At 39.6% G+C, this 26,978-nt stretch overlaps 1 long non-coding RNA gene and 1 other non-coding gene across 2 annotated transcripts in view; one reads left to right on the top strand and one right to left on the bottom strand.

The window, feature by feature from the left end:
- Positions 1-26,978, bottom strand: part of LOC138988616 (uncharacterized) — a 168,333-nt gene that overhangs the window by 70,027 nt on the left and 71,328 nt on the right. The gene's annotated exons all lie outside the window — the stretch shown is intronic.
- Positions 6,050-6,153, top strand: LOC138988679 (U6 spliceosomal RNA). The gene has a single exon (XR_011464946.1). It is a non-coding gene; the product is annotated as a U6 spliceosomal RNA (small nuclear RNA).

Below are 26,978 nucleotides of genomic sequence, written 5' to 3'. Positions count from 1 at the left end.
CTCAGATTTCTTTTTTGTAAGAAAATATAATACCAATGTCGGAGAAGGCAATGGCACCCCACTCCAGTCCTCTTGCCTGGAAAATCCCATGGACGGAGGAGCCTGGTGGGCTGCAGTCCATGGGGTCGCTAAGAGTCCGACATGACTGAGCAACTTCACTTTCACTTTTCATTTTCATGCACTGGAGAAGGAAATGGCAACCCACTCCAGTGTTCTTGCCTGGAGAATTCCAGGGAGTGGGAGCCAGGTGGGCTGCCATCTATGGGGTAGCACAGAGTCGGACACGACTGAAGTGACTTAGCAGCATAATACCTATGTACATATATATTATGGTTCAGAGATGGACAGTTTATTACATTTATTATGAAAAACAATGCAAATATTATTATGCCCCCAATAGGCAAATATTAGTATGCCCCCAAATGCCATTAGCTTATAATGACAGAAGTTTCTCATTCACTTTGCTATTCAATGCTGATAATCCTGTGCAGAGAGCTGCTTTCTTCCATGCAGTGATTCAGGAATTCAGGATCCACCTACTTTATAGGTCTTCTACCCCAAAGGGCTTTGTGATTCTCTACACCCAGCCAGTAGAAAAAGAAAGAATATGGAGATGGTGTGTCTATTTTTAAAAGGCTTGCGTTACATTATTTCCACTCCATTCCACTGCATTTTGTTTGACTACAGCTGCCATCACTTTTTCTCCCAGGCCTCTTAGCTCATAAAGTTCACAAAAGCTACTCTTTTGTCTCATTTTCTATTCAGAAATTAAGAACACAGGCACTGAGGACTGAGTAGGACAGTGAGGGAAAGGTAAGTGGAGGTCACTTCCTGATCCTAGGGATCAAGTCATTGATGATCTAACATCAGTACAATAGTGGGGAAAATGTTGAGCTGGGAGCCACTGGTCCTACATCTTCATCCCATTGGCATCTCTTCCCTTAACTGTTGGGTAAACTCAAAAAAAAAAGAAAAGAAAAAAACAGTTGTGCTCTTTGAGCCTATGTTTTTACAGTTATAAAGTAAGGGAACTGTACTAGGGACAACCTCATAAACCATAATTTGAGATTAAATTACTACATGCTGCTGCTGCTAAGTCACTTGAGTCGTATCCGACTCTGTGTGACCCCATAGACGGCAGCCCACCAGGCTCCCCCGTCCCTGGGATTCTCCAGGCAAGAAGACTGGAGTGGGTTGACATTTCCTTCTCCAATGCATGAAAGTGAAAAGTGAAAGTGAAGTCGCTCAGTCGTATCTGACTCTTAGCAACCCCATGAACTGCAGCCTACCAGGCTCCTCCATCCATGGGATTTTCCGGGCAAGAGTACTGGAGTGGGGTGCCATTGCCTTCTCCAAAATTATGACATAAGCCTGCATTCATGAATCAACTCGTGGTCTTGCCAATGGTAAATGTATAGTTCCATTTATTCTTGAAATATTAAAAATAACTCAGAGATTTTATTATTTGTACTCTTCCCACTAAAACTATATTTACTACAAATTGAATTAAAATGGCTCTTTATTGTTGTTGTTGTTGAGCAGCATGAACAAACAGATAATCTGTATTGTTGCTGTTCAATCGCTAAATTGTGTCCAACCCCTTGCAACCCCATGGACTACAAAACGCCAGGCTTCCCTGTCCTTCACTATCTTCCAGAGTTTGCTCAAACTCATGTCCATTGAATAGGTGATGCCGTCCAACCACTTCATCCTCTGCTGCTTCCTTCCCCTTTTGCCTTCAGTCTTTCCCAGCATCAGAGTCTTTTCCCTTGAGTTGGCTCTTCTCGTCAGGTGCTGTATTGGAGCTTCAGCCACGAATGAATGTTGATGTCCTTCCAATGAATATTCAGGGTTGATTTCCTTTCAGATTGACTGGTGCAATCTCTTTGCTGTCCAAGGGACTCTCAAGAGTCTTCTCCCGCACCAAAGTTCTAAAGCATCAATTATTCAGTACACAGCCTTCTTTGTAGTCCAAGGCTCTTTATTGAGCATTTATTGTATTTCATACATTTGGCAAAGTGAAATATATATAAGCTCTACCAGCCTTAAGTAGTACAACTGAGAGACATCCCAAGCCAACTCTTAAACCATAATTCCTCATGGCTGTATTATACTAGACTCACAAACCACTGCTGGGAACCACTAGATAAGAAGACTTATCAAGAGGTGATTCTTCCATATCTGTGTATCCATGAACTCAGACCAAAGAGTGAAAAAGCACTTTAGCCCACCATTCCACCTCTAGCCCACAATTCCACCTGCCATTTTTCAGTTTGAATACTTAGTCTCGGTTTCTTTATTTAAAAAAAAAAAAAATTTGTATAGCTAACCCTACCTCCTTCAGATGTCTTAAGTACCAATTAAGTCACTGCTCCAAAGCAATAAAAACCCAACTTCTGAGAATTAACCATATGAACATAAGGTAATGCAGCCAACTCAATTATCCATGGTAAGAGATGACAAGGAAAAGTAAGGCTGAATTAAATATACAGGTGTCTCCAAACCACACTTTTGCCAATCACCTAAGCTCTTAGCTAGTGCTAATAAGCTGCAAAATAGATAGATTTGAATTTTATGACTTTACCTCTCCACCCCCTACTCTTGTCTGGTTTCAGTGCTAAGGGGCAGTCAACCACCCTTTAAAAGGCAGGAAAAGCAGAGGCTGGACTGTGCAATCAATAGCCTGGATAATTAGCCTCTGAGTAATTGAGAGAGTTAACTGTCTTATATTAACTTCACCCCATTACTCCCAGAATATGAACAAGTCAGAACAAGTTGGAGATGAATATCTGCGAGCAGAAGAAAAAAAAGTAGGGTAGTACAGGGGATTTATCTGGGGATTATCCTATGATGTGAACTCTAATGACACAGAACCACATGACAACGGCCGCCTTGCAAGGGAACTCCAAACATGACAAGAGGGCCCACGAGAGCTGTAAGGGACCTGCTTCCCCTCGGCACCAAATTATTCTCCTCTTTTCTTCCTACAACAAAAGACTCACTCCAGGCTTTGGCTGTGTTCCCAAAAGATTGGGTAATTAAGCAGGTAAGATTTCCAAGGAGAAATAAATATTTTCCAGTTACTAGACACTGTCATTGGGCTTTGATTCAAATGTGTATAATTTTTGAACGGGGAACATAATGAAAGGAATGTCTCACAAATTAATATAAAGCCCAACGGCATACCTGGCAGCCTCTTACATGAAATCATTGTTTTTCGCAAGCCAGGAATGTCGACTGAGTGCCCATCTTGGAAAATGCTTTTCTCCTTGTAGGATTAGCACTGGTTTTACGGAAGGAAAACTCAACTTGAAGAAAAATGCTCATAAAATACAACTTAAGCCTATTTTTCCTAGCTGTGAAGACATTTTTTAAAAATAGTGATATTGGTTTCTGCGTGATCAGTGAAAATTGTGCCTCTTATTCAGAGGTTGAGAAGATAAAGAGAAGACTTAAACGACATGCAGAATTTTACAGAGTGACTAATTCAAATTAGAGGTTTGGATATAGATGCTGGGCTCTGGGACCAGAACACCAAATTACTGTTCTCTAAAAATAATGTACAACTCTGAAAAGTGAAATGGCTAAAATGTTGAGGAAATTCCCCTCAAAATATAATTTTAACTCTGCATTGAGAATGAGTCAAGCACAGGTTGAATGAACAATTTTAGGATGTTGGAAAATGACTGAATCATCACTGGAAGAATGAGCAAATTTTTTTCCCTTATAGTGGTGACAGCTTTAAAGTGATCAGTCTGCACTGTCTGTTCTCCCTATAGCAAAAAGTAAGATAATGGTTCAACCAAGCACAGTTTACATGAACTTGACTTAGAAAATTTGAAATAATGTGATTAAAAATATATTTATAACTCATTTTATGCAAAGTAGAAAATAATATGAATATAAAAAATTAAATACCTCACAAATTGCTTAATTTCTAAGATGATGAGCTGGCTGAATTATAAATTCATTTGAATCATTAAATACTCCTTTTTTTAATTTATTTTTAATTGAAGGGTAATTGCTTTACAATATTGTGCTGGTTTCTTCCATATATCGACATGAATCGGTCATAGGTATACCTAAGTCCCCTTCCTCTTGAACCTCCCTCCCACCTCCTTGAATTGGTAAATACTCTTCCTATGTAAGAAACACATTTTTGTGTTTTGTATATGATTCAGGGTGCATGTTATGTCATCATTTTAACGTTTACCATCAGCATGATTTAAAATCTTTTTATAGTCTTTATTTTTCAAGTGATTAAGTGGCCATAATGGTGCTTAGTACTAGGGAGTTAAAAAAAAAAAATCCTGGAATCATTTGGTCGTAAAATTTTAAGGCAATAAAATATTGAGACAAAGGCTGTGCCTGTTACCAACTTATTGTCTGCTGGATTCAAATGCATCCTGCATCACCTGCTCCGTGAAAAACAGAAGGACCCTTTAAGTATTTCTTCCTTTGCTAGCTGGCATGATGTGAACATTTGTCGAGAGATTACAGGAAGAACACAGCATGGGGAAAAGCCTTTCCTTCTTGGTTCTGGGGTGCTCCCAGGCTGGCTCCTGCAGCAGAGGCAGCTTATCCAGGGGCACGAACTTGCACTGGCAGCATAGAAGCTTCCAGAACACCTGGCTCCATCACGCGCAAGTGCGGTAGGGGCTGCACCCAGAGTCAGAAGCTTCCGCGGTCATCTGCCTGAGGCCATCTGTAACTGAAGACATCATGGCGAGAGCACTCCCCAGCCCCCTCGGAGGGAGGTTCCTGACAAGTTCCAAGGGACAGATTTCTAGCAAATTCCTCCAGAGCCTCAACACAACGATTTATCTGTCATTCAGCAAGCCACAGCTGGGCTGTGTCTTTTAAGATCTGCATGTCAGCTTTGAAGAGGCAGTTCCTCCTTGAGTGCTTTATCTCACCCCTAGGGATAGGGGCTCCTCTTTACATCATCTGATCCTGTGTTTTTTAGAATTTTCTATTCTTAGCCAACTCTTAGTAACGATAGTCCCTTGTCATGGCTAATTCTTTATTACAGCTTTCCTTGTTCAAATCACTCAGTGGATTTTGTCTTCCAAATGGACTCTAACTGATACAAACTATGACTGAACCATCCTGATTGTCCATAATGTTAATATTAGATCACAGCATATATCTTAGAAAATATTCTGAGAAAAGAAAAATGATTTTTAAAATATGCTAGAAACGTGAATATATGTGCATTTGAAGGAGGCATCCACTGCTTATATTTATTCTTCTAAGAAATTCTCTTGAATTATGATAATTTTAAACTATGCTAGGTCTTCAGAAACCCATCCCTTAAATGTGCTTGCTCCCTACACACACATAAGCTTTCACACACATACGCTTTCTAAAATGCTGTCGATGTCTTAAGATAAGCCCCAGTCTCAGTAAATGTTGAGTCTCCAAATTATGCATAAATATAATGCTTTATAACTGCAAATATGAAACCACACACTGACCAAAATTACAGAATGTTTAAAAATATTTTGAAATTGCAATGAGGTATGACTTTGTTCTCAATGCAACACTCTTTTATGCATCTCTTACCAGAACCTGTATCATGCTGATCCTGTCTGTTCAGTCAAGTATCTTTTTCCTTGCACTGAAAAGGAGTCACAGGGGAAATAAAATACTAGGTGGGATGGACCAGCACCTAGCTTGTAGCCCATTGTGAATATTTATAGGGCATTTCAGTGTTATTAGTCAAGTCTTTTCCTCAAAGCACTGTTTCGTTTAATATGTGATCAGAATAGTAACTGAGAAAAGAAAACTCTGTGTGTATGTGTGGGTACATGGACATATACGCACATGTGCTCACATCTGTGTAACCTGCTCACTGGCATTTTTCCTGTGGTATTTTTTCAGTCTCCTTCTTAGGCCCAGTTCTGGCTTTCAACTCTCATTTTACATACATTACAAAGTTTAGAACTAGACCCTCTTTTTCTTGAGACATAAGAAATGGAAGCAGAGTTCACTTTACGAAAACCAGATAGGCTCTTTCAAGAGAAATCAAGAATTACAGGTAAGCAGCTAGCTTCAGCAGCACCTGTGCACAAACTGGAATGGTACAGAGAACATTAGCATGGCCCCTGAGCAAGGAAGTACGAAAGTCTACAACCAACAACCATAACTCCTCTAACTTCAGTTCAGTTCAGTTCAGTCGCTCAGTCGTGTCTGACTCTGCGACCCCATGAATCGCAGCACACCAGGCCTCCCTGTCCATCACAAACTCCCGGAGTTCACTCAGACTCACGTCCATAGAGTCGGTGATGCCATCCAGCCATGTTACCACCTTCTATGCACATACACACACAAGTCACATTCTTCAGGATATTTTTCTTAATATGAAATATTTGCGTCTAATATTTTTCCAATAAATTTTTCCAATTAGTCCATTTGTATGTTATATTTCAGAACCACAACATTTCAGTATCAAAATGAGTATAAGATAAAAGTAAATGATTAAAGGAAGAATACGAAATACAAAATTTTTTTTAAGTCTGAAAAAACCCTGGAACTAGGAATATTTATTTTCTAACAAAGCATTGTGTTGACCAAACAAATTGCTCTTGGCTAAGTACCCCTCTTTTGGAGGAAAACAGCACTGTTTGCAATAATTAGAATTATTGAAATGCAACTAAATGCCTGAAGTATGTCCAGATATACCAGAAATAGTGATCAGATCAAAGGTTTATGGTTTGAGAGACTGAAATCTAGAATACAAAACATCAAAGCATATCAGGCCAGTTGGTTCTCATTAAGTTTCATATTTAATTCCCATGCCCCCAAAAAGGATATGGCCATCTCCAAGGCAGTTATGAACAATCACTCTCTCTTACACAGGATGGTCATAATGAACTTCACCAATCAAGTAACCCAGTGAATTAAAAGTTTGCCACAGTTTCCATACATACTTTCTAAAGTAATGCCCATGCATACACACACACGTGTCTATTTCTTACTTGTAAGAAGAAGGCATTGCCTAAAATATCTCAAGTAAAGGCTGTTCTTTGTTACATAATCCTATCTCATAAAAGTAACTTCACTAATGTGTAAACTCCAGAATAGATTTTTTTCCTTCTGCCAAGAAAACTAAAAGGATCAGAGTTGTGTCACCATTATCTCAGAATGAGATGACATTCTACATTATTCCAACCTTGGACGAGAAAGAATTTCCTAATATGTAGTGATTTATTTTTGATGTTGAACAAGCTAGTTGTGGAAATATATAAGCTGATTTAATGTATATTTCAAAGCATTATGTTGCTATTAGGAAACAGAATCCCTTATCAGAACTAAAGACTTAAGAGCAATAAATAAATTCCCTTTAATAAAACATTAGTCAGAAATAGAAAACACAGTATTTTTCATACTTTTCACTTAAAAGAAATTACAATATGATTCTTAAAGGATTTCAATATAAAAGAATTTTCATGCTATTTTTTTAGCACTAATATACTGCTGATTTCCAACATAAGACGATAATAGAATCACATATTGAGAAGTTCAGTTCTTTAAAGATGAATCTGTGAAACTTCCTAGATAATATATCTTCGTAATAAATTACATATAAGTCAGAGGTTTAGACTGATCAAAGTGGCAAAGAAGAATCAGTAATTAAACTTCTACTCCATGGACAGATTTTTCACCCAGGGAAATCTCTACATAGGGTCACCACCACCTGGCTGCTTCAGAAGGCAGGAGGTCATTACAATAATCTCATACTCTCCTGACATTTAAACTCTGGAATTCCAAATACCCTACCAAAATACCCACACTGTGATTTAGTCAACCTTCAGAATCACTAGAGAAGCGGAGCTTTACTTTGGCAATTAAATGCCTGCTACATTAAAAAAAAAAAAACAAACACCTGTTTTAAGAGTTATTCAAGCACGCAGAAAATAAGACCTTTACCCTTCTAGGAATTAAAATATAATTAAGAGAAGACATAAATGTGAAAATTATAAATATAAGCTTGTTTTAAGAGACAGCATTCAAACAGTAAACCTTTATCCATATATTAAGTAAACAATGGTTGCAACCCTAGCCAATAATGCATTATTAAATTACTGTATCCAAAATTCTTCATAATTTTTTTAACCTTAAGGGTATTCAAGTACAATATTTTGCTGGCTTACATAGAAAAGGATCATCAGTAATTTCAGACTGCTTTCCTCTTATAAAATGTTGACTCTTAGAAAACTGAAACCTCAGAGACAATGTATCCTCAAATTACATTATAAAGTGTTACTGGGATGAAAGCCTTGAACAAGACGAACACTACAGATCATCAAACATTTACTTATGAATCATGGAAATCTTGACTCCCGTAAACAAAATCAAAAACTTGGGCAATGAGATTGACAGGCGGGGGAAGAGGGGTGGGGGGCGGGGGGAATTTCCCTCTACCTATCTAGAGACCTTGTGGCTGGAATAATAATAAAACTGACACAAGAAAGATTAAAAGGCAATAAAGAAACAAAGTTTAATGCATGCACACAAAGATCGCACAGAAATAGAACAGAAGACATAGCAGAGTGGGCAGCATTTACACTTCTGGACAAAGAAAAAAGTCGTGAACAATTAGCACAAAAGAACTTGGGCTTCAAGTGAAAATAATTAATTAATTAAAAATTTCTGAAGACCTGAAACAGAGCTTGGGCTTTGGATGGTAAATTACAGAAGTAACAAGGCGATTTTGAGTGTACAGATTTCTCAGCCCGAATTCCCACTCTCTGGCCATAGGGCACCCTTGTACCTCATGTGGGAGGAAACTTTAAATATAAGGGATTTATTTGCTGCTTTTAGGATAAGACAGAGAAGAATCAAAAGTGTTCCTCTTGCACCCACTGTTTCTTAAGTAATTTTAATTCGCAACAATCAATATGCCATCGAGAAATACTTTGGGTTGGCCTATCCAGGACCCCAACAAGGTTAAATCTCTGATGTATAAACTCAAGAGGGCAGTCTCAGTAAATAATTATAGTGCATATTCAGAATTATTAAGTGAATAAAAATAGAGGACTTACAAATCTTCCAGACATATTTTGGATGGTGGGGAGATAGGCTCATTTTTATATTTCACAAACACACATACAAAAATAACCATAAGAATCATAATGATCTCAAAAGGCCCACTGATGAGAAAACCACAAGGTTAAATACTGCTTTCTCCAGCATGCAGTAACTAACATTTTTTTTCAGGGTAGACAACAGTTGAGGAAAAGAAGCTGCACACTAATGTTGGCTCTAAAAGGGGGAGACAACAGTTTAGAGGTACCCTCAGATTTTGTTTAGAATTATAAAAAGTTGGATTCCAAACTTCCTTGATGGGGGAGAAATTATTATTTGATTCTTAAGCATCCCGAGAATCCACCTTCACTGTTTCTCAAAGAAAAGTACCAGACACGTTTCCCCCTTCTGAAGTCTGACTTCCCCATGATACATCTTGAACTGAACCATGGTTGACAGTTTTATTACAAATATGTTGCACTTGTAATTGTTACACCAAAGAAAGTGATTGAAGAAAATTTGCAAAGTTATAAAATTGGACTTCAGTTCTACGGAGAATGAAGAAATAAATGTTATCTCTGAAAATAATATCCTCAGAGATGTATATATCAAGACGAAAAGATTCAAATTTGATTTATTATTCACTTTGGGTATAGCACTTTCTGATCTGGGGGAAAAAAAAAACCGTCTGAAATTATTCCACTTTACATAAGCGGTGACAAATCACTACTTACAGATTTCTTTCCAAAAGTCTCTCTATGACACAAAAATTGCTTGAAAGGGTTCTGTGCGTTGCTGTTTTAACATCTCCCACCACGCTCTACAAATGCCAGCCTGACCACTCTGCCTCTGGGGCTTTCACAAAGCAGCTTTCTTTAAAGGTTACAGGTGAAGATCTGTCTTCTAAGAATGTCAGCTCTCTTGACAGCTCTTCATGATGTCAACATGGTTGATAACTACAATTTAGGTAAACATTTAATTTGGGAGAGGATTTTATTCGTGTTTGCTAATTGTTTAATATATTAGTTTTATTTCAAACAAAAGGCATCCTGCTGCATTTGCATAGCTTTTAGCTTTAATTCCTCTATACGTTTCATCAGTTAAAATGATACCTTTAGACCTTTGGACCCTTAGGCACTAGGAAGCAGATGTTTTATTTAGAAATAGCGTTCAGCCTCACCTGGGGAAAGGAGGCTTGTCACAGTCTTCATTAGAAACCCTCAGGACAAAAGAATCTACTGTAAAAGTCTGATAACCCACCTGTGGTTGGAAGAGACTGAATCTTGTAACATTTAGGAAACTATTTTTATGTTATTTCAATTTTAAAAAGCTGAAATAGATATAATAAAGCTTTACTGTTTTCCTACACAACTCAAAAATTAAGTCACATAAGGAAAATAAGCAAAGCAAGCCTTCCATCATCAGCTAAGCAAATTACTATGCCTTTCTGAATTAAAAGAAGTTGCACAGAAATTAAGCTTATAATAAAATGAATTCTAATGCAAATATGCAATATTTTATTTTATCCTGGTGTTTGGAAACGTTTACTCTCAATACCTGAGCAACAGCCCACAGACTAAGCTAATTAGTGTTCTAGACTGTATTAAAATATTCAATTACAAATCAGGTATTTTAAAACTTTTTCTACTAAAACAAACAACTGTTACTACCTTGGTTTTTCTGTGTTTTTTATGTTTTGTTGGAATTTTTTTTAAGTACAAATTGGTTTGACAGTTTGGTAATACTTTTGACAATGATTTAACAACAACCAAAATATACCTAAAAAACTCAAAATGCATCCTACAAAGATTCAAAGGAAATATATATAATTTACAGTTAACATTTTGCTGAAAATACACATCTAAGCATAAGTAGGAGTACGTTAAGGCTGTATATTGTCACCCTGCTTATTTAACTTATATGCAGAGTACATCATGAGAAATGCTGGGCTGGAAGAAGCACAAACTGGAATCAAGATTGCTGGGAGAAATATCAATAACCTCAGATATGCAGATGACACCACCCTTATGGCAGAAAGTGAAGAGGAACTAAAAAGCCTCTTGATGAAAGTGAAAGAGGAGGGTGAAAAAGTTGGCTTAAAGCTCAACATTCAGAAAACGAAGATCATGGCACCTGGTCCCATCACTTCATGGGAAATAGATGGGGAAACAGTGGAAACAGTGTCAGACTTTATTTTGGGTGGCTCCAAAATCACTGCAGATGGTGACTGCAGCCATGAAATTAAAAGATGCTTACTCCTTGGAAGGAAAGTTATGACCAACCTAGATCGCATATTCAAAAGCAAAGACATTACTTTGCCAACAAAGGTCCGTCTAGTCAAGGCTATGGTTTTTCCTGTGGTCATGTATGGATGTGAGAGTTGGACTGTGAAGAAGGCTGAGTGCCGAAGAATTGATGCTTTTGAACTGTGGTGTTGGAGAAGACTCTTGAGAGTCCCTTGGACTGCAAGGAGATCCAGCCAGTCCATTCTGAAGGAGATCAGTCCTGGGTGTTCTTTGGAAGGACTGATGCTAAAGCTGAAACTCCAGTACTTTGGCCACCTCATGCGAAGAGTTGACTCATTGGAAAAGACTCTGATGCTGGGAGGGATTGGGGACAGGAAGAGAAGGGGACGACAGAGGATGAGATGGCTGGATGGCATCACCGACTCGATGGACATGAGTTTGAGTGAACTCCGGGAGTTGGTGATGGACAGGGAGGCCTGACGTGCTGTGATTCATGGGGTCGCAAAGAGTCGGACACGACTGAGCGACTGAATTGAACTGAAGCATAAGTAGTATTAACATTACAAAAAAGTAAAATAATGGAAAACCATAGGCAAAGGAATAATACAATATCAAGGTTTTGAAGACTGAGAGGACCAAACTGAAATAAAACATCATTTTAGGCTTACCACACCGTCACACGAAGTCTGTGCACAATCATCCATCTGGTTCATAAGAATCAGAACATAAAGTCGGATTGCTCTGGTCCAGCACTGACCATGCGAGAGTCACCATGTTAACTACCCCACGTTCTGACCACTGACCACTCTCCTGCATGCTGGAGAATTCTTAAGGCATTTTTGAAGGACTCCAAGAAGTCATTCACCTCTCCTACTGGGAAAAGTTTAAGAACCAGCATGGGTTCTCAGAGTTGCTTTTTATTACATAATAGCTTATGTTAGCATAGGGCTGTTACAAACTATATCCCCAGTAGTTACAATGTTCCATCCTTAAACCCGTGCAAGACAGCTCTGCTAACCTCCTTTAGTCATGAGGTATGATAACCATGACATACTGCCGTCTCACATGCCACCGTCAACTTTAAGTTTACCGTCAATATGTAACCGAATCTAAACTGTGCATTTCTAGTTTGGGATTTGTTCTATCTCCCACCCCTGACTACCAGGATTGCATCTTAGCTTACTGGGCACTCAGCTTCATCGTAGATGTACAGTTATCTAGTTGGCAGCCATATAGTGGCGTTTCTCTACACTCAGATCTTCACCTCCAGCTGTCTGTAAGTGTTAGTCACTCAGTCATGTCTGACTGTTTGTGACCCCATGGACTGTAGCCCGCCAGCTCCTCTGTCCATGGAATTCTCCAGGCAAGAATACTGGAGTGGGTTGCCACTTCCTTCTCCAGGGGATCTTCCTGACCTAGGAATGGAACCCAAGTCTCCTGCTTTGGAGGCAGATTCTTTATCATCTGAGTCACCAGGAAACCCCTCCAGCTATCTATGACCAAGCTCAAAATCAAAATCATAATCATGTTGTTATTTTTACTGGTTCACCAAACTTGCAGCAGCTTCAATAACAGTTCATAAACTTAGGTGTTTTAATTTTAATGTTAAAGGTAGCATATACCCTTGTTGCAGGTATATACAATCCTTACATCCCTATATGCTGAAAGAAAGAAAGAAGAAAGAAGGGAAAAGGATAAGGAGGAAAGAAAAAAGGAAAGGAATGAAGGAGGGAGGGGGAGAGAGGGGGAAAGAGAGAAAGAAGGAAGGAAGGAGGGAGGGGAAGAAGGAAGGAAGGAAAAGCTCTGCCTTCACCTGGTTGATTATGGGAGAAAGCTTACCTGCCTGGGTGTCAAATTTTTCCTTCAGTTGTAACATGTAAATCCTTGTTTTCAACAACTTTACTTTCACAGCCTTCTTGTTGTGTACAATTTTATTTTCAACCATACGTTTAAAGGAATCTGAGGCCAAGTCCAATATTTTAAACAGAAGCCTGGATGTTGACTGCTCTCTAGCAGTGAAATATAGTATAATAATCCCCGGGAAAGGAAAATAATAACTACATTTAGTGAGACCTTACTGGCCTTCCTTGGTGGCTCGGAAGGTAAAGAACCTGCCTGCAATTTGGGAGACCCGGATTTGATCCCTGGGTTGGGAAGATCCCTTGGAGAAGAAATGCTACCCACTCCAGTATTCTTGCCTGGAGAATTCCATGGACAGAGAAGCCTGGCAGGCTATAGTCCATGGGGTTACAAACAGTCAGACACGACTGAGTGACTAACAGTTAGAATGTCAGGTTTTCTGCTATGGTAGTCAGTTACACTACTCATTTTTCTAGAAAACCAAGCTATTAACACGGACAAGAAGCAGTATGGAGTGCTGGTTTAGTGGTTAGGAAGCAGAGTCAGTCTGCTGGGTTTGGAATGTCAAGGCTAGTACTTCCTTAATCATATAATTTGAGCAAGTTACTTAACTTGTCAGTGTCTTGGTTTCTTCAACTGTAAGATAGAAATAATATTACTTTCCTTATGGGCTTAGCAGTGAGGGGTTTAAATCAGAAAAGGTATCCAATCATACAATAAATACTTAACACACGTGAACTATTCTTGTTAGATTTAATTTATAGGTTAGAAAAGTGGGACTCAAAGAACTTGAGTAAGAAGCCTAAGTCAATAGTGAGCAAAGGTCGGAGCTAGACATCAGCCCTGTCTACAGTCCCTGAGTCAAGCTCCGGTCCACTACACTGGATGATTTCTGAGATCCTCACCTGCAAATCATCCACAATTCTGTGATACACTCATCCAAAGTTAAGTCATCACACTGTTCGTGTATTTTTAATGGGCTTATGTTTCTGACAAACTGATTCTTGATCATTTAAAAATACAGAATCTAGCTACTTTGGTACTGCTGTTAGTAAACTATTCTTACATACATATGAAAACAAAAACCTTTTAAACAAGTGCATAGTATTATATCATATGATATCCCACGATCATTTTCACTGGATCTTAATCATCAGATTTTTTTCTCCAGATTTTTGGGAGGGGGACTGTTCTTTATTTTGTTTGTTACTAAGGGCTTCCCTGGTAGCTCAGCTGGTAAAGAATCTTCCTGCAATGCAGGAGACCATGGTTTGATTCCTGGGTTGGGAAGATCAGCTGGAGAAGGGAAAGGCTACCCACTCCACTATTATGGCCTGGGGAATTCCATGGACTTTATAGTCCATGGGGTTAGGGGGATTACTTTTCTTTATTTTGTTTGCTACTAAAATCAAATTGAAATAAATATTCATTTATAAAAATCTTTGTACACTGGCATGACTCGAGGAATTTCTCACACTGATGACAAGATGTCACTGTTGTATACTGTGCTGTGCTTTGTCACTCAGTCATGTCCGACTCTTTGTGACCCCATGGACTGTAACGAGCCAGACTCCTCTGTCATGGGGATTCTCTAGGCAAGAATACTGGAGCAGGCTGTCATGCCCTCCTTCAGGGCATCTTCTGAACCCAGAGACGGGAAGGCAAATTCTTTACTGTCTGAGCCACAAGGAAGTCCATGAATACTGGAGTGGGTAGCCTATCCCTTCTCCAGGAGACCTTCCTAACCCAGGAGTTGAACCAGGGTCTCCGGCATTGCAGGCAGATTCTTTACCAGCTGAGCTACCAGGGAAGCTCAATGTACTGGGCTATATATATTACCAAATCTCCCTTTAAAAAATTACACCAGTTCACATGCTCATGTGAGTATCTATCTCCCCTCTCTCTTGACATCATTTAAGTAACAACATAATTTAAGAAAAGAAAATTCAAACTTTATCTGCAATTACATTATGTTGGTTGGCTTTTTATTTATTATCTATAGATACTCCACTACGCTTTTTAAAACATTTAATGTAGCTTATAGCTTTACATACATATAAGTGTGACTGTTCAATTTAAAATATAAATAGTAAGGAAAAGGAAAGGAAAGAGAAGTCCCTCAGTCATGTCTGACTCTTTGCAACTCCATGGAGCCTACCAGGCTCCTCCGTCCATGGGATTTTCCAGGCAAGAGTACTGGAGTGGGTTGCCATTTCCTTCTCCAGGGGATCTTCCCAACCCAGGTATCGAACCTGGGTCTCCCACATTACAGCAGACTCTTTACCTTCTCAGCCACCAGGGAAGCCCAATAGTAATACATACCAATAAAAAGGGCAAGTACATCAGAAAATTTGGGAATATTTACTCCTGATTGCTGGGCACTTCTAGGCAACAGAGATATGGTAAAGAGTAAGATAAACAGTATTGGGCCATGGCAGCTGAAGAGGTGTTGGTGGCCTGGGAAGCAGCTTTGCAAAGATCTCCCCAGAGACACAGGTAGTGACCAGAGGCCCCAGTTCCCAGCATGGAGCTGGTAGTGGATAGGCCCCAGGGCAGACAGTGACTTCTGGGTGGTGAATCAGGTGCACAACCTCAGATATGCAGACGATACCACTTTAATGGCAGAATGCCAAAGGGAACTAAAGAGTCTCTTGATGAAGGTGAAAGAGGAGACTGAAAAAGCTGGCTTAAAACTCAACATTCAAAAGACAGGAGTGCCTCTGTCTTGGCATCCAGTCCCATCACTTCATGGCAAACAGATGGGGAAACAATGGAAACAGTGACAGATTTCATTTTCTTGGGCTCCAAAATCAATGCAGACGGTGACTGAAGCCACACAATTAGATGATGCTTGCTCCTTGAAATAGGTATAACAAACCTAAATAGCATATTAAAAAGCAGAGATATCACTTTGCTGACAAAAGCTTGTATAATCAAAGCTATGGTTTTTCCAGTAGTCATGTATGGATGTGAGAGTTGGACCATAAAGAAGGCTGAGCACCAAAGAATTGATGCTTTCTAACTGTGGTGTTGGAGAAGACTCTTGAGAGTGTCTTGGACAGCAAAGACATCAAACCAGTCCATCCTAAAGGAAATCAACCCTGAATAGTCATTGGAAGGACTGGTACTGAAGCTGAAGCTCCAATACTTTGGCCACCTGATGTGAAGAGCTGACTCATTGGAAAAGACCCTGATGCTGGGAAAGATTGAGAGCAAGAGGAGAAGCGGGCAACAGAGGATGAGATGGCTGGATGGCATCACTGATTCAATGGACGTCAGTTTGAGCAAACTTAAGGAGACAGTGAAGGACAGGGAAGCTACGTGTGCTGCAGTTCATGGGGTTGCAAAGAATCAGACATAACTGACTTAGCAACCGAACAACAACAAAGATAAACAAGCCACTGGTGTCTTGTAGCTTATATCTTGGTAGAATTCATAAATTTAAATATGAATAAAAATTACTTCAGTCACTGAAGAAGTATATCAAAAAAAATAAAAGTGTAACAATGAGTAGGGTTATTTTAAATAGATTAAACTGAGAGAGAAAATGACTACACATGTAAACTAAAGAACCATTCAAGAGGAAGCAATCAGTCAGGTTTTAATCACCAGTTGGGAGAGAAAAGCTCTTTTGGAAGAGCGAGATGAGCCTCTTGGTGGATCCATGCCTTTGATAATAAGGGGAAAAGGCAGCTTAAGACAATCATTACATTAAAGAAAAAAATAGTTTTCATTTTCAGATGATATGTTCCCAAAATTCATGGAAATCACTGGTTCTTAATCATTTACCGTATACAATAAGGAGACAGAGGGAATTAAATTTCATATCCAATAAAGGTATATATTAAGAACATTGAAAAGTAGAAAACAGACATGTTTCACTTGCATTACTGACTAATACAAAGAATCTCACCATTTTTCAGTGAAATTGTTTTCAGCCTTCTCAGAAGACCTCCAAAGTTTCATTCCCAAGTAAAGATATGAAATTAAATATGATTTCCTGAAAGTCAGGGATGAGGCGAGACAACCGGGGTATTTATGAGTCTCTTATTCTGTCATGCTGGAAACTGTAGAATGTTAAGCAGACTACTGATTCACTAGAGAAATACTCCTAGTCAGCTCAGGTTTGTTTATAACAACAGACAAAGGAGAGACATAGCTCATAGATCAGCATGTCATAAAACAGAGACAGCTTACTGCCAAGGGCAAATTTAGAACTCAGAATGAAGAAAAGATATGTACCCACACAGCAGCCAGACACAGAAATTCAAGCGAGATAAAAAGGGTACCAAATTATAACTGCCATATATAGCACAATAAAAATCACAAAAAGAACTCAATTCCAATGTTGTAATTAGAAATTAATGGAAAAAATCTCAACAAAACCTTCAGAGTAGAAAAACAGCCCAAAGGGAGCCACCTGAAATGATTTACCAAATTAATGATTAATTGTCAAAGGACCTATGCAAGCAAAAACAGAGAAGATTTTTTAATTATGTATGAAAAATTCTACAATGATAAATGTGAAAGCATCAATGAGAGGCACTCCTATCTGGGGAAATAGTTAGTTCAGTTCAGTTGAGTTCAATGCAGCCACTCAGTCATGTCCGACTCTTTGTGACCCCATGGACTGCAGCACGCCAGGCTTCCTTGTCCATCACCAACTCCCAGAGCTTGCTCAAACTCAACTCCATCAAGTCGGTGATGCCATCCAACCATCTTATCCTCTGCCATCCCCTTCTCCTCCTGCCCCCAATTCCTCCCAGCATCAGGGTCTTTTCCAATGAGTCGGTTCTTCGCATCAGGGGCCAAAGTACTGGAGTTTCAGCTTCAGTCTTTTCAGAGAATAGTCAGGATGATTTCCTTTAGGATGGACTGGTTAGATCTCCTTACTGTCTAAGGGACTCTCAAGAGTCTTCTCCAATACCACAGTTCAAAAGCATCAATTGTTTGGTGCTCAGCTTTCTTTATAGTCCAACTCTCACATCCACACACGACTACTCGAAAAACCATAGCTTTGACTAGATGGACCTTTGTTGACAAAGTAATGTCTCTGCTTTTTAATATGCTGTCTAGGTTGGTCATAGCTTTTCTTCCAAGGACCAAGCATCTTTTAATTTTATGGCTGCAGTCACCATCTGCAGTGATTTTGGAGCCCAAGAAAATAAAGTCTCTCACTGTTTCTATTGTTTCCCCATCTATTTGCCATGAAGTGATGGAACCAGATGCCATGATCTTCATTTTCTGAATGTTGAGTTTTAAGCCAACTTTTTTATTCTCTTCTTTCACTTTCATCAAGAGGCTCTATTTTTGGATCATAGAAATGCAAAAGCATTCCAGAAAAACATCTACCTCTACGTTATTAACTACTTCAAAGCCTTTGACTGTGTGGATCACAACAAACTGTGGAAAATTCTTCAAGAAACGGGAACGCTAGACCACCTTACCTGTGTCCTGAGAAACCTGTATGCAGGTCAAGAAGCAACAGTTAGAACTGGACATGGAACAACAGACTGGTTCCAAATCAGGAAAGGAGTATGTCAAGGCTGTATATTGTCATCCTGCTTATTTAATTTATATGCAGAGTACATCATGCAAAATCTTGGATGAAGCACAAGCTGGAATCAAGATTGGAGGGAGAAATATCAGTAACTTTAGATACACAGATGACACTACCCCAATGGCAGTAAAAAAAAAAAAAAAAAAAGGAAGGAGGAATAGTTATATTTAGTTCAAATAGAAGGAGAAAACCTGAAGAAAACAAAAGTTATAGGGGAAAAAAAAAAGAATTGTGGTAAAAAAAAAAATCACAATTTGCCCCTCTTCCCTCTTAGCTCTTTGGCTGGCAATTAAAGTGATACAAAGTGGATTAACAAGAGAAAAATAAATTTATTTTTTACATTTGGGGAATCTACATAAACATGAAGAATCTCAAAGATAGTAAGGCAAGATGAGGTTATATATACTATTCTGGACTAAGAAGAAGAAGGTAGCAGTCTGTGACTTCAAAGGGAAATATAGTAATCCACAGAAAGATGAAAATAATGTTTCACAAACAGATGTTTGCTGGGCCACCTAGAGACACTAGAATGCAGAGAGGACTTTGATCATATGGGCGTTGCTAGGTCCTTCCCTGTTTAACACACTTAGTTCAATACTTTAATATAGTTATCCACAGTGATAACTCCTTTCTGGAGCAGGTTTTCTACCCTAAGTTTTTTTTAGGCAGTGAGGGTGAAGTTCAAAGGCTCTTCCTGAGTCTTTTAGGTCCTGCTTCTTTTCAGCTCTAAATAATCCACATGCCAGAGCAGCACATCTTAGAGCAGTTTGCCCTGAACTCTCCCTCAGCCTCAGAAAATTTTATCAGAAACTTCTTCCACATCCTCAAGAAACAGATAACTGGTATAAACACATTAAAGGCACAGGAAAGAGCCACTTTGGATGGAAGAATCTTAAGAGAGTTTGTTGATGGTCTGATGTCATTTCCTTGTGAAAATTAGTGTCCTCATCCAAACCCATTTGCGAAGGAATACCTTCCCTTAAGACTTTGTTAGCAGCAATATCGCCTTTTTCCTGGTTCCCTCCTGAAACCAACGAGGACCCAGTGGGGCTCTTGGGCACAGAAGCCTTTTTCTGTCCTGTTTCTAGTTTTTAGCAAATAGGCTTCAGCCTCCATGACCTTTCCTAGGTTTCAAAGAAAGCGAAAAGTGAAAGTGAAGTCGCTCAGTCGTGTCCGACTCTTTTCGACCCCATGGACTGTAACCTACCAGGCTCCTCTGTCCATGGGATTTTCCAGGCAATAGTACTGGAGTGGATTGCCATTTCCTTCTCCAGGGGATCTTCCCGACCCAGGGATCGAACCCAGGTCTCCTGCATTGTAGACAGATGCTTTACCATCTGAGCCACCAGGGAAGTCCAAAGGATAGGTTCAAATAGTTGTTGACTGGGGAAAAGAGGTAATATAGGGAAAAGGATACAGCAGTCAAAAAATACCAGTGCAGCCTTAGGGCAAGATCCTGGCCCCTTCTCAAAGGATACACAGAACAACATCTTTGAGCTCTTCTACAGTACTAAATCCCCTCAAATGGAAGATGTTAACCACTTGATGAAGCATTCTTCATTTCAGAGAGGGTCACAATCTGATAACCTTGAGGGCCGGAGAAGCTCACCTAGAGACCACCCGAGGCCAGATGAAAGCAGTGAAGGCCCTGCACACGTCCGGACGCTTATCAGCACCCCTGCCCTTGAACCACTGTTACAGAACTCCTCACAAAATCCGTGGGTTGGGACATAGAGTTTTTGAGGGCACTAGCCCACCATGTCCCTCTTTGCCTGGCAAAGCAATAAAGTTATTCTTTTCACCCAAAATTCTGTCTCTGAGATCCAATTCAGCACCAGGGTACAGATGTCAAAGTTTCATCATCCCTCCCAATTCCTTTCTAATCAGAACAGACGTTAACCAAAGGGGTGGTGGGAGGAAGTTTTCGATGTTATGTTTCTTAGCAGTCTTTGGCCTTGCTCTTGGACATTGCAGGATGTATACCATTACTATCAAGTCCCTGATTCTAACTTTGAAGAGCCTCATTTACCTTAATGTTACCAGTGGGAGGAATTGGGGGAAAAAACCTTGCAAGGCAATTAGTTTGGTACAACTGAAAGAACAAAGAAATGACAGGAAAGACATTGTGCAAACGTGTGACTTTTCAAAGCTATTCTGCCTTGAGATAAGCACAGTCAGATGCTTAGCAGAGAAAGGCACAAGGAGGAGTCTGAAATGCGCCACTGTTCTATGCTCACTTATGAGTCAGTTTTAAATTTACCCTCAATTTGATTAATATTACATATTGACAAATGAAAATAGGCTTAGAGGAAATTCACTTATGAATGGAGACATGAATATTTGCAAATAAGACATAAGCAAATTAAACTCAACAGTGCATCTATCACGATCAAGTTGGTTTTAATTTAGGAATACAAAGATTTTATAATCATAGGAAATCTCTTTTAACAGAAATGTATTCAAATAAGTGAACGCTTTTGACAATCTCGATATACTTCAAAAGCACATGTGATAATCAATACTTATTTCTTATACATATTTTAAGAAATGAGCAATTCATCATTATGTATAAAAAACAGTATTTTTGGCAATTAAATTCTAAAGGTTTTGTTAAGCAGACTAGAATACTGCTTTCCCAATACTATTTAACATTTTTCTTAGTGTTATACATAAATCTGTGGCACAGGAAGAAAAATATAGCAATTGGAAAGGAGGAAACAAATATTCTCATTGGCATAACTCTTTTTTGGTAACATCCTTAAAATGTAGCAGAAAATTAATTATGCCTGCATGCTAAATTGCTTCAGTTGTGTCCAACATGCGACCCTATGGACTGTAGCCTACCAGGCTCCACTGTCCAAGGGATTCTCCAGGCAAAAATACTGGAGTGGGTTGCCATGCCCTCTTGCAGGGGATCTTCCCAACCCAGGGATCGAACTCACATATTCTGCAGGTGATTCTTTACTGCTGAGCTACCAGGGAAGCCCAAATTAACTATAATCAATAATTAAGTTAAGCAGGGTAGCCTTATAAGAAAAGTAGTAAAAGCAAATAATTATAGTTAGTTATCACTAAAGGAGGAAAACAATCTTCCTCTTCCTGTCTAGGTTTTCCTGGTTGGTCTAAGAATTAAACTGATGTAAGGCAAATTAACAGAAGAAAAGCAAATAAAAACTGAATAAGAAGCATATACATGTAACCCAGCAGGACCTACGGGGCCTTCCGTGGACAGGTTCCCCCATATCCCCTGCTTTAGCTTCTCTCTGAAGTACCTAGATAACAGCATGTGTGTGCTAAGTCACTTCAGTCATTTCCAACTCTTTGCAATCCTCTGGATCATAGCCCACCAGGCTCCTCTGTCCATGGGGATTCTCCAGGTAAGAATACTGGAGTGGGTTGCCATGCCCTCCTCCAGGGGATCTTCCCAATCCAGGGACCAAATCTGCATCCCTCATGCTTTCTGCATTGGTAGGTGGGTTCTTTCAACCCACTCCAGTACTCTTGACTGGCAAATCCCATGGGCGGAGGAGCTTGGAAGGCTACAGTCCATGGGGTCGCAAAGAGTCAGACACGACTGAGCGACTTCACTTTCACTTTTCATTTTCATGCATTGGAGAAGGAAATGGCAACCCACTCCAGTGTTCTTGCCTGGAAAATCCCAGGGACGGGGGAGCCTGGTGGGCTGCCCTATATGGGGTCGCACAGAGTCAGATGAGACTGATGTGACTTAGCCGCAGCAGCAGCAGCAGGTGGGTTCTTTATCACTAGCACCACCTGGGAAGCCCCTAGATATCAGTATTGGATACAAATTTTGTGAGTTGTTTTGCAAATATAAACCTCCCCTCCCCCAAATGGAAGAAGTTACCTACTTGATGACCATAAGCACATAGCCCCAGGCCTCCTGGAGTCTAAGGACTGATGTAGTTATCTCTTGTGACACCATCCTCTTCCCTCATCATCAGCCAATCAGAGAACTGTGCACGGTCTGATCACATACCCTGTGGGCCCCCTCCTTCATCTGGCTTTTTAAAAATGCTTTGCTGTAACCCTTTGGGGGGCTCGAGCTTCTGAGGGCACTGTGTCCCCTCATCTCCTTGCATGGCCTTGCAATGAACTTTTCTCTGCTCCAAACTCCGTTTCATTTGTTGGGCCTCACTGTGTGTCAGGCACACGACCTTGCGTGAACACCCAGGAGAGATACAAGAAAACTAAGGAACTCATCAAAAGGACCTCATCTTAGATACCACACTTAGCCAGAGACAGAAGCGGATTTGAGGGTGGACAGCGTCAGTTACTGGAGGATGCCGGGAAAGCACGGTGAGCAAGGTGACTATGAGGCACGCAGGTTTGAGTCACTACCCTCTCCACTGATGTTTCTAGAGTTTTGGTCATCCTCCACTTCCAGGTATAGAGAAGGAAAAACCTTACAAATGGAGATTCCCCTTACAAATGTCTTACAAAAGGGCAACTGCCATATGGTTTTTAGAGACCTTCCATGTCTATTTCTCAGAAAATAACCAGCTTAAAACAATATGCCAAATACTGTAAAGCAGTTATACTTCAATTAAAAATAAATAAATTTAATTAAAAAAATATGCCAAAGTGACATATTGCAGGGAGGCAAATTCTGCTCCACTAAACTATAAACTATAACTTAAAAAATGCAATCATATAGGAAACACAACTTAAGTATTTCATATATTTATGAAAAACATATAAAATATTAAGATTTGAGTAAATCATGAGCCATTCCATTTCTATAAATTATAAAGATGATTTATGTAAAAATGCAGATTCTTCCAAACTAATATCTAGGTTTAATGCCACTACCAACAAAACTCAGATGGATAATTTCTGAAGTTAGCAGAATGACTCAAGTTTACAAGAATTAACATATCTAACAGGTAATATATTTTTGATAGAGGAAAATTTGTTGTGTTAAATACTAAGATATATATTATGTCAGGCAGGAAGAAAAGGTCTTCTACCCTTCTAGGTTCATCTGGTTAGTCTAAGGATTAAACTGATTTGAGAAAAACTAACAGAAGAAAATCAAACAAAAGTCTGATAATACGTATACACGGGAAAGAACAAGGAAAACCAAGTGACTCACTGAAATGACAGAAGCCCTCACTTTTATACCATCCACAGCTCAAAACAAAAGTGCTTATGAGAGGTTACCAGGAAAAGCCCAGAGAACAAGGATAAGATTGTTATGCATAATTAAGCCATTGTCTTCTCCATTGTTAAGAGTTTCCAGAGATTTGGTCATCTTCTTCTATTAGTTCAAAGAAGTATGTGTTAGTTGCTCAGTTGTGTCAGATTCTTTGCAACCCCAGGGACTGTAGCCAGGCTCCTCTGTCCATGAAATTCTCTAGGCAAGAATACTGGAGAGGGTAACTATTCTTCTCCAGGGGACCCAGGACTCCTGCACTGTAGGCAAATTCTTTAGTCTGAGTCACCAGGGAAGCTGACACCTTAACAAATGGAAATTTCCCTTATAAAGATAAATGTCTTTTAAAAAAAGGGTAACATCCCTAGTTGGTTTTCAGAGTTTCCCCCTGCCTGCTATTTCTTAGAAAACTAACCAGCTTAAAACAATTAATATGCCAGAGATGCATTTTAAGGGTATAAATTATCCTCCCTTACAATTACAAATCTACAATTATAAGAAAATGTTATATTGGCAGGAAAATTTACATACATAAAAATAAAAGATATTTCTGAAACAGATCTTTGTATAAAAAAGAATTTAATATGTGATACAAAGGACCATGGAGACCAATAATAAAGTGATAAATTATTCAAGATAAGGTGGGAAAATTTAATTATTTATTAAAAAAAAAAATTCTTGTTTGCAGAATATAGCATCTGCAGTCTGTGTGTGTACTCAGTGGTGTCTGACTCAGCAACACCATGGCCCATGAGGCTCTGCGGCCCATGAGGCTCTGTGGCCCATGAGGCTCCGCCGCCCATGAAATTTCCCAGGCAAGAATACTGGAGTGGGTTGCCAGTTCCCACTTGAGGGGATCTCCCCGACCCAGGGACGGAATCCATGTCTCGCATCTCCTGCACTGAGAAGTGGATTCTTTGCTTACCACTGTGCCCCCAGTAAGCCCCACTACAGAGCGCGTGTGCATGTCTGCTGTCTCTTCAGTTGTATCCGACTACTTGCGAGCCTAGGGACTGTAGCCCACCAGGCTCCTCTGTCCATGGAATTCTCCAGGCAAGAACACTGAAGTGGGTTGCCATGCCCTCCTCCAAAGGATCTTCCCAATCCAGGGATGGAAACCGTGTCTCCTGCGTCTTCTCCTTTGCAGGCATATTCTTTACCCCTGAGCCACTAGGGAAGCCCCACTATACAGCATACTGCAATACAAATCTCAGATGAATCTAAAAAGCACTATCAGAAAAATAAGGACTTATATAATTGACTTCAGAAAGGGCAAGAACTTAAGTAAATAAGAAAGGAAAATAAACATTTATGTGTATGTATTTGTGCAGTTGTACAAATTTTTTTAACAGCATGCATGTCAAAAAATTAAAGGAAATTAAAATGCAAAATAAAATTTGGACACAATTTTCACATCTAGTAATCTTGAATGATTTAGAGACAATCAAATCTGTGTTACTGCAACAGGGGCTTTATGTCCAAGGAAGGGAATAAATTACATGTCAGGTTTTCTTTTTCTTTTTTCTCCACTGTAACCAGATAAGGTAAGGAGTCCCCAGAGGAAGAGGAACAGACATAACTTTTTTAACATAAGAGGAGCCATTTTAGGTCTAAGCCGTTCTGTGATCTAAATCTAGCCACAGGTAATTCTCTGGCAGCCCACAGATTAGGACTCTGAGCTTCCACTGCAAAGGGGCACAGGTTTGATCCCTGGTCAGAGAACTAAGAGCTCACATGACACACAGCACAGCCAATAAATAAATAGGTAATTAAACCTGGCCACAGCACTTGTCCTTGCAGAAGAATAGGTCCCCGTGGGTTATGATCTGCCAAAAGAAGGTAAAAACAGTTATTATCAGGCTAAGGAGATAATTTAATAATAACAAAGATAATAAATTAGCTATAAAGACTCCCAGTTCTGTTTCTATAGTAAAGATCAGCCTGAAGGACATTCTTGAGCTATTTCACAGAATTCAGACTCTTGGAATACTCAACCACCGGATGAACTGGAACCTAAGACTGTAGACTGTTTACTGTCGACCTTTTCTAATCCTTATCACTTTAACTAGAGTGTGAACTCTGTCAACCTCTGCCCCAGTTCTACTACCGAATTCTCCTCTGTTTAAGCCACCTAATAAATATGCATATACCCTTAGCTTAAAACTTAGCAGTTTTGCTGTTTGGGGAAACATTGCTTTAGGAAAGATCTATCAACGGTGTTCACCTTACTTGCTGCAAGTAATAAATCGGTCCTTCTCTTGCTCTTTGACTTGATTGTATCTTTTGGCTCTACACCCACTAAGAGGCAAACCCAGTGCTTAGATGCTAGAAGCCTAAGAAATAAGTAAGAAGAAACAGATGATCATAGTCAACTATGTGACTCCTGATGCAACCTGCTTCATAGTTACATGCCTCCTGAGCATAAGCCTGTTTGCAGAGGTACACGTAAAGAAGAAACAAGCAAAATGAAGGGCAGTAAAAAAAAAAAAAAGGATTATTTTTATTGATAAGGTTATTTTCGTTATTATTCTATTTCCAACCTAAGTAAGGAAAGCAAGGCAATGGGGGTGATAAAAGAAAGGAAGGAAGGAAGGGGAAGAGAGAGGGAAGGAAGATGGGAAGGAGAGCTGGGCTTTGAATTTTGAATGGAATGAATGAAAGATTATATGCAGGAAAAGGGAAAAATAATTTTTCCTCTACCCTTCTAGATTCTCAGTTGAGAAACCCCTTGAAATAACAGGAGAAAAACTAACAGAAACTTAATAGCATGTATATCTCCAATGTACATGGGAGAACCCAGGAAAAGTGAGTAACTCTTCCAAAAGGCCCAAGCCACCAACTTACATACCATCTCCAGTTAAAGACAAAAGAGATATTGTGAGGCGGGGAGCCCGTTACAGGAGGCTATGAAGAAAAGCACAGCAAACAAAGGTATGGTTGTTACACAGATTTAAGCCAGTTGCCTGCTCCAGTGATAAAGAGTTTCTAGAGTTTCAGCTATCTGCCTCTTCCTGGGACTGCAAGGGAGACACCCTGACAAATAGAGATTCCTAATAAACGTGAATTCCTCTTACAGAAAGGTAACTTCCCTTCAGCTTCCAGAATTCCC

The sequence above is a fragment of the Bos mutus genome, chromosome 7 (assembly GCF_027580195.1).
Source record: "Bos mutus isolate GX-2022 chromosome 7, NWIPB_WYAK_1.1, whole genome shotgun sequence".
NCBI classification, from domain to species: Eukaryota; Metazoa; Chordata; class Mammalia; order Artiodactyla; family Bovidae; genus Bos; species Bos mutus.
The sequence above is the reverse complement of the archived record's forward strand: the minus strand, read 5'-3'. Positions and strand labels throughout refer to the sequence as shown.